The 12,117-nt window shown below is 43.8% G+C and overlaps 1 protein-coding gene and 1 pseudogene across 1 annotated transcript in view; one reads left to right on the plus strand and one right to left on the minus strand.

Annotated features, from left to right (window-relative positions):
* Positions 1-12,117, plus strand: part of LOC102844345 (disrupted in schizophrenia 1 protein-like) — a gene marked incomplete at its 3' end in the record, with an annotated part of 195,017 nt that overhangs the window by 82,860 nt on the left and 100,040 nt on the right. The window lies entirely within an intron of this gene.
* LOC102876199 lies at positions 8,593-9,532 on the minus strand (annotated as a pseudogene).

A 12,117-nucleotide genomic window follows, 5' to 3' on the forward strand; every position in this document is an offset into this window, starting at 1 on the left:
ATGCGATTGGCACAGGATAAAGCAGGGTTTAGGGCTGTTGTACATAGGGTCGCTATGAGTCGCAAACGACTCGACGGCACATAACAACAACAACATCAAATAGATATTGATATCCATTTCTGTATCATGAATATTTATAACTGTTTGATATTGATATAATCTATATGTTTCTTAACATATCTGTTTTAACCTGTATCTTAGGGGAGCTTTGGTGGCATATGGCCAAAAGCTACACTGCAATCCCCAAGCCACGTGGTTTAAATCAATCAGCTGCTCTGTGGGAGGTGGATGGGTAATCTCCTACCATGTGATTATCTGGCTCTGAAAACCTGCCAGAGGGTCAACTATGGGTTGATTCTGACTCTGTGGTACACAGCAGCAGCAGCAGCAACAACAACAACATATCTGTATCTTGGAGAGCTCTGGTGGCCTAGTGGTAAAAAGCTGCACTGCAATCCCAAAGGCACATGGTTCAGATCTATCAGTTGCTCTGCTGGAGATAGATGGGCGGTCTTTTCCCATATAATTTACTGTCTCTGAAAACTCACTGGAGGGTCAGCTGTTGATCTGTTCTGACTCAACGGCACACTAAAACAACAATATATCTGTATCTTATGTGTTCTAGTGGCATAGTCTGTAGGGAACTTCAATGCTCACCCAGATGTTGCTCCTTTCCGAAAGTTCGAATCCCTTTGCAGCTATTCAGGATAAAAACAGGCAATCTTCAATGTGACTTACTGCCTCAAGAACTCAATGAAGGGTCAGCTATGAGTTAGTCCCGACTAGACGACAATGAGAAAGAGAGATGCATCTATAACAACATTAAGGTCATCAATATATTTAGATTTATAGCCATATTTAAAGATGCGACATTAAGGCCCAAGAGAAGGCAGGGGACTTGACTAAACCCCACTGAGTGGCTAAGCCAGGATCTGCCACCAGCTTATGTGCACCAGCACAACCACTTGAACTGGTGCCCTGTGAACTGGCACACCAAGTCTCTGAAGCTGAGTCTGCAAAGGTTCTTGTAGTATCGTCTCTTTCCTCCTACGTGTGATTTGGGTGGAGGTAGTGCTTTTGTTATGATGTTGGCCGAGTTTCTCATAGAATGTGATTAACTGTAATAAAGGCATTTTCACTCAATTATATTAATTTAAACCATATGACACTTCTTTTAGTTGAGTATGGCCTACAAAAAACAGCAAATCCATTTGATTCAGCCTTTCATATCCTCCACAAGCTCTTTATTAGATACTTATTAAGCCAATATAAACAAATGACTTGTCATGTTACATACCTTATCTCTAACCTGTGTTTATATTTCTCATTCACTTTCACAGCCCAGCTGTGACAAGATTTCTGTCTCTATAATTTCCCAAATCTCTACCAAAGTCAACAGTAAGGTTTCAGTTTTCAAATGTAAGAGAATGTTCAATCCTTATTCTACTCTATTTCGCTGCAGTGTCTAGAACTTTTGATGAAATTCTTAAAACTCCCTCCCTTTGCCTTTCTTCATTCCTCACTTAGTCTTCTTGCTAACTTTTGACTATTCTCATATCTGTGAGCTCTTGTTCTTACATCTTCTAGTGTACATCTCGAATACTCCTTTACATAAACAACATTTGTTTGCTGGTTTTCCTCTAGATTTCTAAGTCTTGTCCTGATTCTTGTCAGTTTTAATCCACTATCAGCTTTTGTATGGGCATTTCTCTCACCTAATCTATATGCACTCAAATGTCCAAAGCTAAATTTGCTACTTTCTCTCAGCCAACTACTTTCCATATATTCTCAGTCTCAGTGAATTACACTACCCACTCTATGAAGCAAGGATTAGAGACATCCTTGACTCTTCTCTTTTATGCATCCCCTTGGAGGCTAGGATTTTGAAGCTCTGTCTCATGTACTTTGGGCACATGGCCAGGAGAGATCGGCCCTTGGAGGAGGACATCATGCTCGGAAGGGTGGAGGGACAGCGCAGGAGAGGAAGACCTTGGATGACATGCATTGATACAGTAACTGGGGCAATGGGGGTTGGTGTATCGGAATTAGTGAGACTGGCTCAGGACAGGGCAGGATTCAGAGCTGCTGTACATAGGGTTGCTATGGGTTGCAAGTGACTTGATGGCACACAACAACAACAGTTCTTAGAGATATCATGCTTGAAAGGTGGAGTGTTGGCTAGGGAGAGGAAGACACTCAGTGAGAAGGCTTTACACAGTGACAGCCACAGTGCAGATTGTGAAAATGTTGCAGGATTGGGCTGGGTTTTGATCTCTTGTACATAGGGGTTGCTCTATCCTGTGCCATCCTGATCAACCCTGACACATTCAAGCCCACCATTAGCATCACTGTATCAAACCATCTTGTTAAGGTCCTCCCTCTCCTTTCCTAACCCTAACCTTTGCTGCTCTCCTTTATGACTATTTAATTGTCATTAAAGGACCATCACCGCACAGAATTCAATGACATCTCACATTTAGAAAACATTCTGGACCAGACATACATACTTATGACAGTCACATTATATCAGAAGCTTAAAAGGAGAAGTCTGTGGTAGGACACAAAAGATAACTATTATCACAGGATATGTGTCTGAGCGCTTCCTTAATCAGAAGTGGGATCCTTTCCTTGCTGTCTGGAATCCCTGACTGTTCGACCTTTCTTTGCTGGGGCCCAGAGGAGGGGAAGGAAGAAGGCAAAGAGGAGGAGAGCAAGTCACAGTGAGCCATCAACGACCTCTCATCTTTAAAAATGAAAGCAAGCCTCTGCACTCCCCAAAAGTGACCCTGCCAGTCCTGACTCCTAATGACTCTTCCTGAAGATTTTGAGGCTGCAGATCTTTATGGAAGGAGACTCCGTCATCTTTCTCTCATGAAGTGGTTGGTAGATGCGAATCATTGACCTTTCTTTTATCAACCCCACATCTAATTCACTACACGACCTGGGCTCCTTTGTAAGAATACTTCTTCATTGTTGTTAAGTTGGAACCAACTCATAACTGACCCTTCAAGCGGGTTTCTGTAGGCAGTAAGTCACACAGGAGTGAACTGCCCATTTTTCTCCCATGGAGCAGCTGGTGGATTTGAACTATCAGAGAGGCACAGTCTGTGAGTTAGCAGTGCACTTCCCTACAAACTATGCCACCAGAGCTCCCTTTAGAAGAAGAGTAGCATAAATAAAGCCCCTAAATGAAGTTCTCTCGTGTTGTTCTCCTCCTTCACATTCCATCTTGAGCCATGTGGCATGTTGTTGTTATGTGCCATCAAGTCTCCTGTGACTCATAGCAACCCTGTGTACAACTCTAAAGCCTGCCCTGTTCTGATCCAGTCTCACTAATTCTGACACAACTACCCCCATTGTCCCAGTTACTGTATCAATCCATCTCATCCGGGCTGTTCTTCTCCTGTGCTGTCCTTCCACCCTTCTGAGCATGAGGTCCTCCAAGAACTGGTCTCTCCTGGCCATGTGCCCAAAGTACGTGGAGCTTCAAAATCCTATCCTCCAAGGAGACACTTGGTTTCACCCTCTCCAAGACAGACCTGCTTGTTCTCTTGGCAGTCCACGGAATGTTCAAGACTCTTCTCCAGCACCACAATTTGAAGGCATCAATTCTTCTTCTGTCATCTTTAGACATTGTCCAGCTCTCTGATGCGTAGCAAGTAATTGCAAAGACCATGGCCTGGATCAGGCACACCTGACATCGTTACTTCTCTGTACTCTGTAGAGGTCCCTGACAGCAGATATTCCCAATGTTTTGATTTCCTGATTGCTGGTGCCAAGAGTGTTGATTGTGGAGATGAGCAAGTGGCATTGAATGTATAGTTATAAAAGAAATAGTCATACAAGAACTGTGTAGCATAATGATAATTTCTTGATGAATATGAATTCTGCTCAAATCCCCTTACTCTTAGATCCATAAGAAAGAACAAACTAGAAAGATTTTAAAACAGACTTCCATACTTGTCAAGTGAAAGTCATAGAGGTGGAGATAGGACTGACTTCTAGCTAACCTTCCAGTGGGGTTTTGGAGGCTGTTAATCACATAGGAGGAGACCAAGTGCCTATCTTTCTCCCATAGAGACACTGACTGATTCAAACTGCTGGAGAGAAACCTCCTGAGGGTTAGCAGTGTGACCTCTTAACCCACTGTGCCATGAGAAGGCACTTCTTTATCATTGTCTCCAAAGAGGGAGAGATGGAAAGATATCAGCCTCATGACATAAATTTGATTGGATGGTTATCAACGGTGAGCAGTGACAACAAAGTTCCTGAGAAGGGCTAAGTTCACTCTTGGCCCACATGAGTCATCTGAGTGGGGCCTCCCCCCTCCAGATGCCATTTCTCTGACGATGACAATCAAAGTTCATGGTTTTTGGTCTTTTTTCACAGCTAACATTCCCTGGTACAAAAGAGGATTCCCTCCAGCCCTCCCTAGGCTCCATCAGACTAATGTTGCTGTCTGAGAAACACAACAACTGTGCTCTACTCAAAACTATGAAAATGGCACCAGTTGTCATGGATGACTTGCTGTGAGATGTCTTAGCAGGGGTGTGTCTATCTTCTCTTTGCTTTTCTGACCTCTTGAAGACTGGGGAGGTGGCCTTCTGGGCTGAGGGAGCAGCACCCTGGAGGGTTCTCAAGGAACACACTTGGTAAAGATGTAGCTCCACAGGGTGAGTTAATTCTTCTTCAGACTAACGGAAATGGTCCCTCACAGGCATCACACTGTGAATATGATCCCCCGAATCCCCCACTGTGAACATGATCCTCCTGTGCTATTTGGAGCTGAATTTGTTTCGATGGTGCAAGAACTTGTTTTACAGATGAATTCTCCCCCCCCCCCAACTTTTTATGGAAAAAGGAGTAATGGAAAGGCCAGTTTTGTACAGTCCCAGGCCTGTGGGGGTGCAGGATCTCGGCACACACAGTCCCCATGGCCACCCGTTGCTGGGCTGCAAGTCTCATCTGTGTGTTTTTAATTCTCCCCCTGAGGGACATGCTCATTTTACCTACTGATTAGTTTATAGCAGCGATGATAATTTGCACTGACATTGGGGATTACACATTGAGATTTATTCTCTATAAAGGGAACAGCGTTGTGAGAAGGGAGAGGAGTCTGGCTCAGAGGATCAGAATAGGCAGGGAAACGGTCCCAGTTCCATTACAGAGCTCCGGTGTGCCTGGGGCACACCCACGTGGGCTGGTGCCCCTTTTTCTCCACCTGGAGTGTGTGACAGAGTGAGGCGTCTCGATGAACCATGGGGCCTTTCCTGTGGATTAAGTAATATGTGCAATTAACTAGAATACAGCGAATTCCCAGCTCCCCACCTGTAGATCCTCCTGTAGCTAATTTTCAATTCTATGTTGATTTCCTTCAATAACCCCCCATTCTGACCCAGATGTTATTTATTTAGGAAATTCAAGTAACTTTGTATTAGCATAAGCAGAACAAATTGGGAAATAAATTACTGCAAAGAAATGATGTCATGTAATGGGAGGGTGAATGGAAATGACTTTTGGATATTGAGGGCCGTGGGCCATTACACTTCTCAGCAAACACAGTGAACGCTGCCCGTGCAGGGCACTGGGGATGCCCACAGGAGGTGAACTCACCATGCCCTGCAGAGGCTCACAGTCTCTTGAGAAAGGAAGCCCCAGAGGAGTGTGCTTGGGATGGCTTTGCTCCAGAGATTTCAGATGCATTGGAAGGGCCTCAGAAGCATTTTATCTTTAATCTCTTCCCTTTGGATGGATAGTCCACACATGGGCCCTGAGTGCAGCACCCACCTCCTTTATGCAGATGTGGAGGTGAGTCTTCCAAGATTCAAGTTAAACCACCTGCCTCTCCAGGCCGTTGTGTCTTTCTCATTGTACTGCAGTCTCTGAGGGGACCACGTGGTAGCATATATCAGCCTGTTAAGGAAGGATACTGGTGGTTCAAATCCATCACAGTTTCTCCATGGGAGAAAGATGGGAATTTGCCTCCTTTAAGATTTACATCTTCAGAAACCCAATGGAGGGTCCCTTCTAGTCCAAATTGACTTACAGCCCTGGGTTTGGTCAATGCTGTTTGTTGTTGTTGCCACCATTGTCTCAGGGACCATATGGAGACAGGTAACCTAGTCCTGCACTATCCTCTGGATCCTTGGGATGTTTGAGGCCTGGTCACACCTGTGTGTCTCTCCGTTGCATTGAGAATTTTTCTTGTTTTTGCTGACCTCCTGCTCTACCAATCATGTCCTTTTGTGGCGATTGGTCTTTTTCTGTGTGTCCAAAGATACATCTTCACTTCTCAGCAGCATTTTAGTCATATTTCTTAAAAAATTGAATTTGTTCTTTTTTTCCGATAGCCCATGGTGTTGTCAGAATTCTTCACTAATACTGAAATTTGAATGCATCATTTTGGTCTTCCTATTTCAGTTTCTGTCTTTCTTATTAGTAAAACAGTGCAGCAGGTATGGGGGCAGAGGAAGCAGGGTCTGACCTTCACTAGTCACAAGGGGGAAGAATCCCATCAACCACATCATCAGCACAGAACTGAGTCCCATGAGCTCAGACATATCCCCATATCCGGTGCCTTCTTCAAATGGTCCTAGCACCAGCCACCCATCCAGGCTATGACACTTGCTGGTTCTCTGCTCAATTTGATAATTCATTGTATTGGCTACCTTGAACTCTCCAATGATGCTCACAAATATGGGGCTTAATAATCTCAAAGCCCTTCAAACTCATTATTGTGAAGTTGGAACAGATTCATAGCTGACCTACCTTCCCATGGGTTTCAAACACTGTGAACTGCATGGGAGGAGATTGTCATTGTCCCGTGGAGCTGCTGGTGGATTAGAAACAACAGAGAGGCACCACCTATAAGTTATCAGCATAAACTCCCTAAGAACTATGCCATCAGAGTGGCTCTGGAATTTATTAGAGAGTAACAATTTAGATTTGGGAACACTTAAGATGTACATGTCAGGGCAGCCTCCTCTCAAGCATATCCTTGACATCTGCTCAGCTTGGGCAGGTGTTATAAAGCTCCCTCATCTTTTCTAATAGGTGCCACCCCTATATTCCCAGTAAATCTAGACTCGAAGGCTCCATGGGTCAATAGACTCAGCCCTCTCAGCGAGCACACAGAGGCACTCACCCCATCAGCAAGTACTCAGCTTTCTTGCTTTGTGGGATGGGAACCTAGGCCTCCTATCATACTACTTTCTGGGTCTCTGCCTCTGTTTCTACTGTCATTGTCACTGCTCCGTCTCTCAGTCTTGATTTCTCTCTCTCTGGTTCACATAGAGATCTCAGCTCCAAAGGATGCACTGGACTTCTGACTCACCCTTCTCCAGAGTGAGATTCTTGTTTTCTGTCTCTGAGACTACTCAATTTTTGTCAGGATGGCAAAACTGACCAATCTCCATCATAGCCTTCTGCACTCCTTATTTGTATGGTTCCATCTGAAAGGTGCCATTAACCTTATTATTAGCAAATTATCTAATGTTGCAGACCAAGGGTAAAGTATATTAATAAGTATTATAATGAGACAGAACACCAAGAATGTAGGAGTAAATAGGTAAAGCAGGAGGCGAACAGTTCTCAACTGAAACGAACTGAGGTGCTGGTCCTAGCTTCCCTGTGTCTTTATTGAAAATTGCCAGGGAGCAATTTCACCAAGAGAATTAAATGCAAATGAAGCTAAGCATTTTCTATTGAAAACCTTCTGCTTCATTCAAGAGGGAGGGGTTAGCAAATACAATGCAAGAATCCTGTAAATGCTTAAAAATTGCCTTAGTGTCTACCCCCTGTAAACATTTAAGGATTACCTTAGTGCTTCAGAGTGAATTCCAGCTTGTATCAGCCTCTCTCATAACCTGAAGTAGCATTTGGTTTATTACAAATATTTGGTATGAAATTTGATTTCCTGTAATCTAATCCTTTTGGTGGGCTACAAATACCTCCTATTTACATAGTCTTATCCAGATTATGTGGTCAAAGTTAAAAAGACAGTGATTAGAAAATTCATTTTAAGTCATCCACTGTGGCTCAGTTCATAGGGTCACTATGCATTGTGGTCAGTTTGAGGGCACATACACAATATAGGGCAGGCACCCATGGGAGAAAGATAGTCACATCCTGTGCAATTTACAGCCTCAGAAACTGAGTGGAGGGTCAGTTATGAGTTGGTTCTATCTCAACCGCAATTGTTAAGTGCTGTTAAGTGTAACTCATAGCAACCTTAAGAACAATAGCTATAAACCATGTACTTTCCTGTACCATCCTTATTATAGATAACATACTTGATCCCAATGCAGCAGCCACTTTGTCAGTCCTCCTTGAGTGTCTTCCTCTCCTTTATGGACCTTTTCAAGCATGGTGTTCTTTGCCAAGAAATAGCCTCTCCTAGCAACATGTCCATAGTATATGAGATAAAGCTTCCCCAGTCTTGCCTCTAAGAAGCACTCTGGCTGCACTTTCTCGAAGACATATCTGTTTGTTATTTTGACAGTCGTTATCATTGTTATTTTCATCTAAAAAAAGTAAATTCAGATAAGTTAGATCGCAGTCCAAGGACACAGGAAAATGGCAGTAAGACTTAAGCTATGGCCCCACTTCGTAGTTTTCATCCTCATAGACACCATAGGACACTCATCAAGCTCACATTCGATCTGCCATCCATGCTTGTAATCTGAAGGTCATGGAGGAATTTGCAGCGGTCCCTGAAGCCCAGAAGCCAGTCTCTTCGTAGTATTTACAGATGTCGGGCTGGTAATCCCAGCACACGGTGGCTTATAGATACTCTGGGGCTCAGACAGGACCCTTCCTGACCATCTAGGAAGAAGCACTGCCCATAGATGTGTCCTTGGGCTTCACGTATTATAATTGCTGATCCCCCGATAGATCTTGTCGTCCTCCTTGCCTCTTAGCTCCTCTTGTATCTTCTGGCTGCGCTCAAAGGTGGCTTCCACATCTTGCCCTTTCTCTGTGTCGAAATCATAGACAAGTGGTCGCGCCCATATTCTTGGGCCCCACTGGTTTTGCCAAGTGGGTGGACTTGTAGACGACTCTTGACTCTCGGGCTCATTCCCCTCCTCACTACTCAAGTCATCGTAAAAGGCCTTTTGGTTGCCGCTGCCATATGTCTTCTGTGTCATCAGATTTTGGATCTGCTTTTTCTCCAGGCGAACAACTGTGCTGCCTTCTTCGCCACTGCTGCTTCCTTCAGACAGGCCCGCAGCATCCCTCCGTCCCGGCTTTTTGAAAAGGAAGGTGCATACTTGGTCTGTGGTTTTTTCCTGGAGAAATTTGCTCTTCCAGTGTAGAGCACTAGGCTGCTTCAAAACGGCTCCAGCGTGCGGGACAGCGCAGGCCCCGCAAGTGATCGCTCCATGTCCTGCACTCAGCTGCGTGGCAGAAGCAGAAACGCAGCTAACAGCAGTGTGAGTGTACGAGGGCGGAAGCGCGAAAAACCTGAGCCCTGCCAGCTGCCGTCGCTTCCTTCATACGGGACATAGCGGTGACGTAGCCCTGACGTAGCCATACTCGTGCCATGCCGTTGGGGCTTCATGGGAAAGAAGCCGCAGGGTGGGGGTGGTGGGGGTGGTGTGTGTGTGTCACTTTTTGGTGGACTTGGAAGAAGGTCTGTCAAAATGTGGTTCGAGATTCTCCCCGGACTCGCCATCATGTTGGTGTGTGTGTTTATTCTGGGAGTAGCCACCGCGAACATCCATAAGTTCACCAACGGCAGCAAGGAGAAAAAGGTTGCTCATTTTCCATACCAGTGATGTTTGATGGAGAGAGATAGGCACGTCTCTTGGGTGAATCGCTACTATGTATCTAAGGGTTTGGAGAACATTGACTAAAGAAGCATTTTTCCTGTTGGAGAAAAAAAACAAAACCCACCCAACACAATCACCTACCACTAACTAGTACAGAAGTCTGTGTTACATAATACTTACTAAAAATAAAATTACAAAGAAAAAGAAAAAAAAGACTTAAGCTATGATCTTCTGACCTCATGTGTCTGTCATTCTATACTGACAGCTGTCATCCTCAGCATTTGATTTTGAGGGAGATGACTGTATAAATGAATGTGAGTTAAGCAAGGACAAATATTTACAACTTTGGTAAGAACCCAGTGGCTAGATAGTGTCTGGGACCGGACTTGAACTTGAGATCCAGTCTCATCTGTCCTTCAGAATGGGCTTGTTGCTGTCTATGAGGCTATGGACCAGTCATCTAATCTCCAGGCAACTGTTTCCTCATCTGCAAAACTGAGAAAATGTCTTCACCTTTTATTTATATGTAATGCAAATGATAATGTCCGGTGTGTAATGGAATTCTCAATTTATAGGAGTTTAGAAACTCTTAATTCCTACAAGTGGAGGATTTCTATAATTCCTAGTGTTGAAGTGTAATAAACAAAAAGCTACATGCTATAACGATGTCTAAATTGTATGATTAAAGTTAGGGTCAGTGAATGGTCTTTAAGCTTATTTAGAATAATCCCAGGAAACAAAGATTCCTTTCCCTGGAGTTACTGCTTTCTAATTTAGCAGAACTGAAGTGACATATTTTCCAATATTGTTCTTGAAAATATTTGGGTTACTTCATTGCTTGGCTTGGCTGGCCTGCCCACTTCAATCTTAAGTTGTCTGTGACATGTTAAGATTTAGGAAGTAAATTGCCCTCTCCAGTGGTTGAATCTTGGACTGACCGTTTATCTTTGTGATTTTTCTGTTGATGCATTTGTCTCCGCTGATATATATATAGAGAGAGACCAAGTATTGCTTGCTACTATGTCTCTTGCACCAAACCAATCCATAGCACGTCCAGGGTGATTAATAATGTTTTTCTGAATTGAAATGATATGGGAGTGGCAGGAGATGAACAAAGCCACAGCACACATTCTTTTTGAGCCTGTGCTGTGTGTAAACTCAAGACACAGTGCTTCTGGTGACGGGCTCTGATATAAATGTGTGACTAACAAGTCCCAGGTGCACAGAGAGATTCTAGGGGTGAGATCACACATTTAATTTGGCATATTTTTAGGCACAGAATTTAGCCTTCAAGTGAAAAGTCCAGACAGCTGCTTGGCTCTAGGAGTAGACGCCCCGATGGTTAACTGACAGTTGTCCTTGTGTGGGTTGCATCAAGTTTGTGTTCACCCATAGTGACCGTGTGTACAACAGAAGGGAATACTGCCTGAGCCTGTGCCAGCCTCGCATGCACTGTTGTGGCCACAATGGCAGTTCATCTCACTGAAGCCTAGTGGACAGGGAATTATGCTGCCAACCCAAGGGCACACAGGGGTCAGGTCCACCAGCAGCTCCAAGGGAGAAAGATGGTCAGTCTCCCATGTGACTTGCAGCCTCTGAAAACTAATTGGAGAGTTGACTGTGAGTCAGAACCAAGCCAATGGCAATGAATGGGTTCAACTGCTTAGACACAGTGCTAGAAAACAGGTTGGGTGTTTTTTAGTTTTTTTGTGTGTGACTTAGTGGCCACCCCAAAGTAGGCAGTTCAAACCCACCAGCTGCTCTGAGAGAAAGACGGACAATCCCCTGCCATGTGATTTACAGCCTCTGAAAACACGCTGGAGGGTTAGCTCTGAGTTGGCTTTGAATTGGTGGGAATGAGTTGTTGTATAAGGGTAATACATGCTTATGTAGAAACTAGAGAAAATAGAATGTTAAACAAAACAAGTAATCTATCACTAGAGTGGATAGAATTTTGGGGCTGTTTTTCTTATATTTTTAAAATATCTATACTATTTTTACTGTAATTGGTTCATATTGCACATATTTCCATAAAACCTCTTTTAATAGCAGTATATAGTGAACATTTTCAATCTCCTTTTATGACCTAGTTTTTGATGACTGCATAATTCTTCTCTGTGTGGCTGTATGTTACATTAAATTATAAATGTAATTATTCCCAGGACTTTCAACAGAGTTATGAAAAAGTTTTGCCAGTTTAGTTGATGAATAAACATCTTGTGGACATTTTGATTTGTGTTTAAAAGCATTTTTGATGATGTTGTTGTTGTTATGTGCCATCGAGTCGTTTCCGACTCATAGCGACCCTATGCACAACAGCTCTAAACCCTGCTCTATCCTGCGCCAA

This window comes from Elephantulus edwardii, unplaced genomic scaffold (genome assembly GCF_000299155.1).
Source record: "Elephantulus edwardii isolate Elephantulus edwardi_28Jun2011 unplaced genomic scaffold, EleEdw1.0 scaffold00466, whole genome shotgun sequence".
NCBI classification, from domain to species: domain Eukaryota; kingdom Metazoa; phylum Chordata; class Mammalia; order Macroscelidea; family Macroscelididae; genus Elephantulus; species Elephantulus edwardii.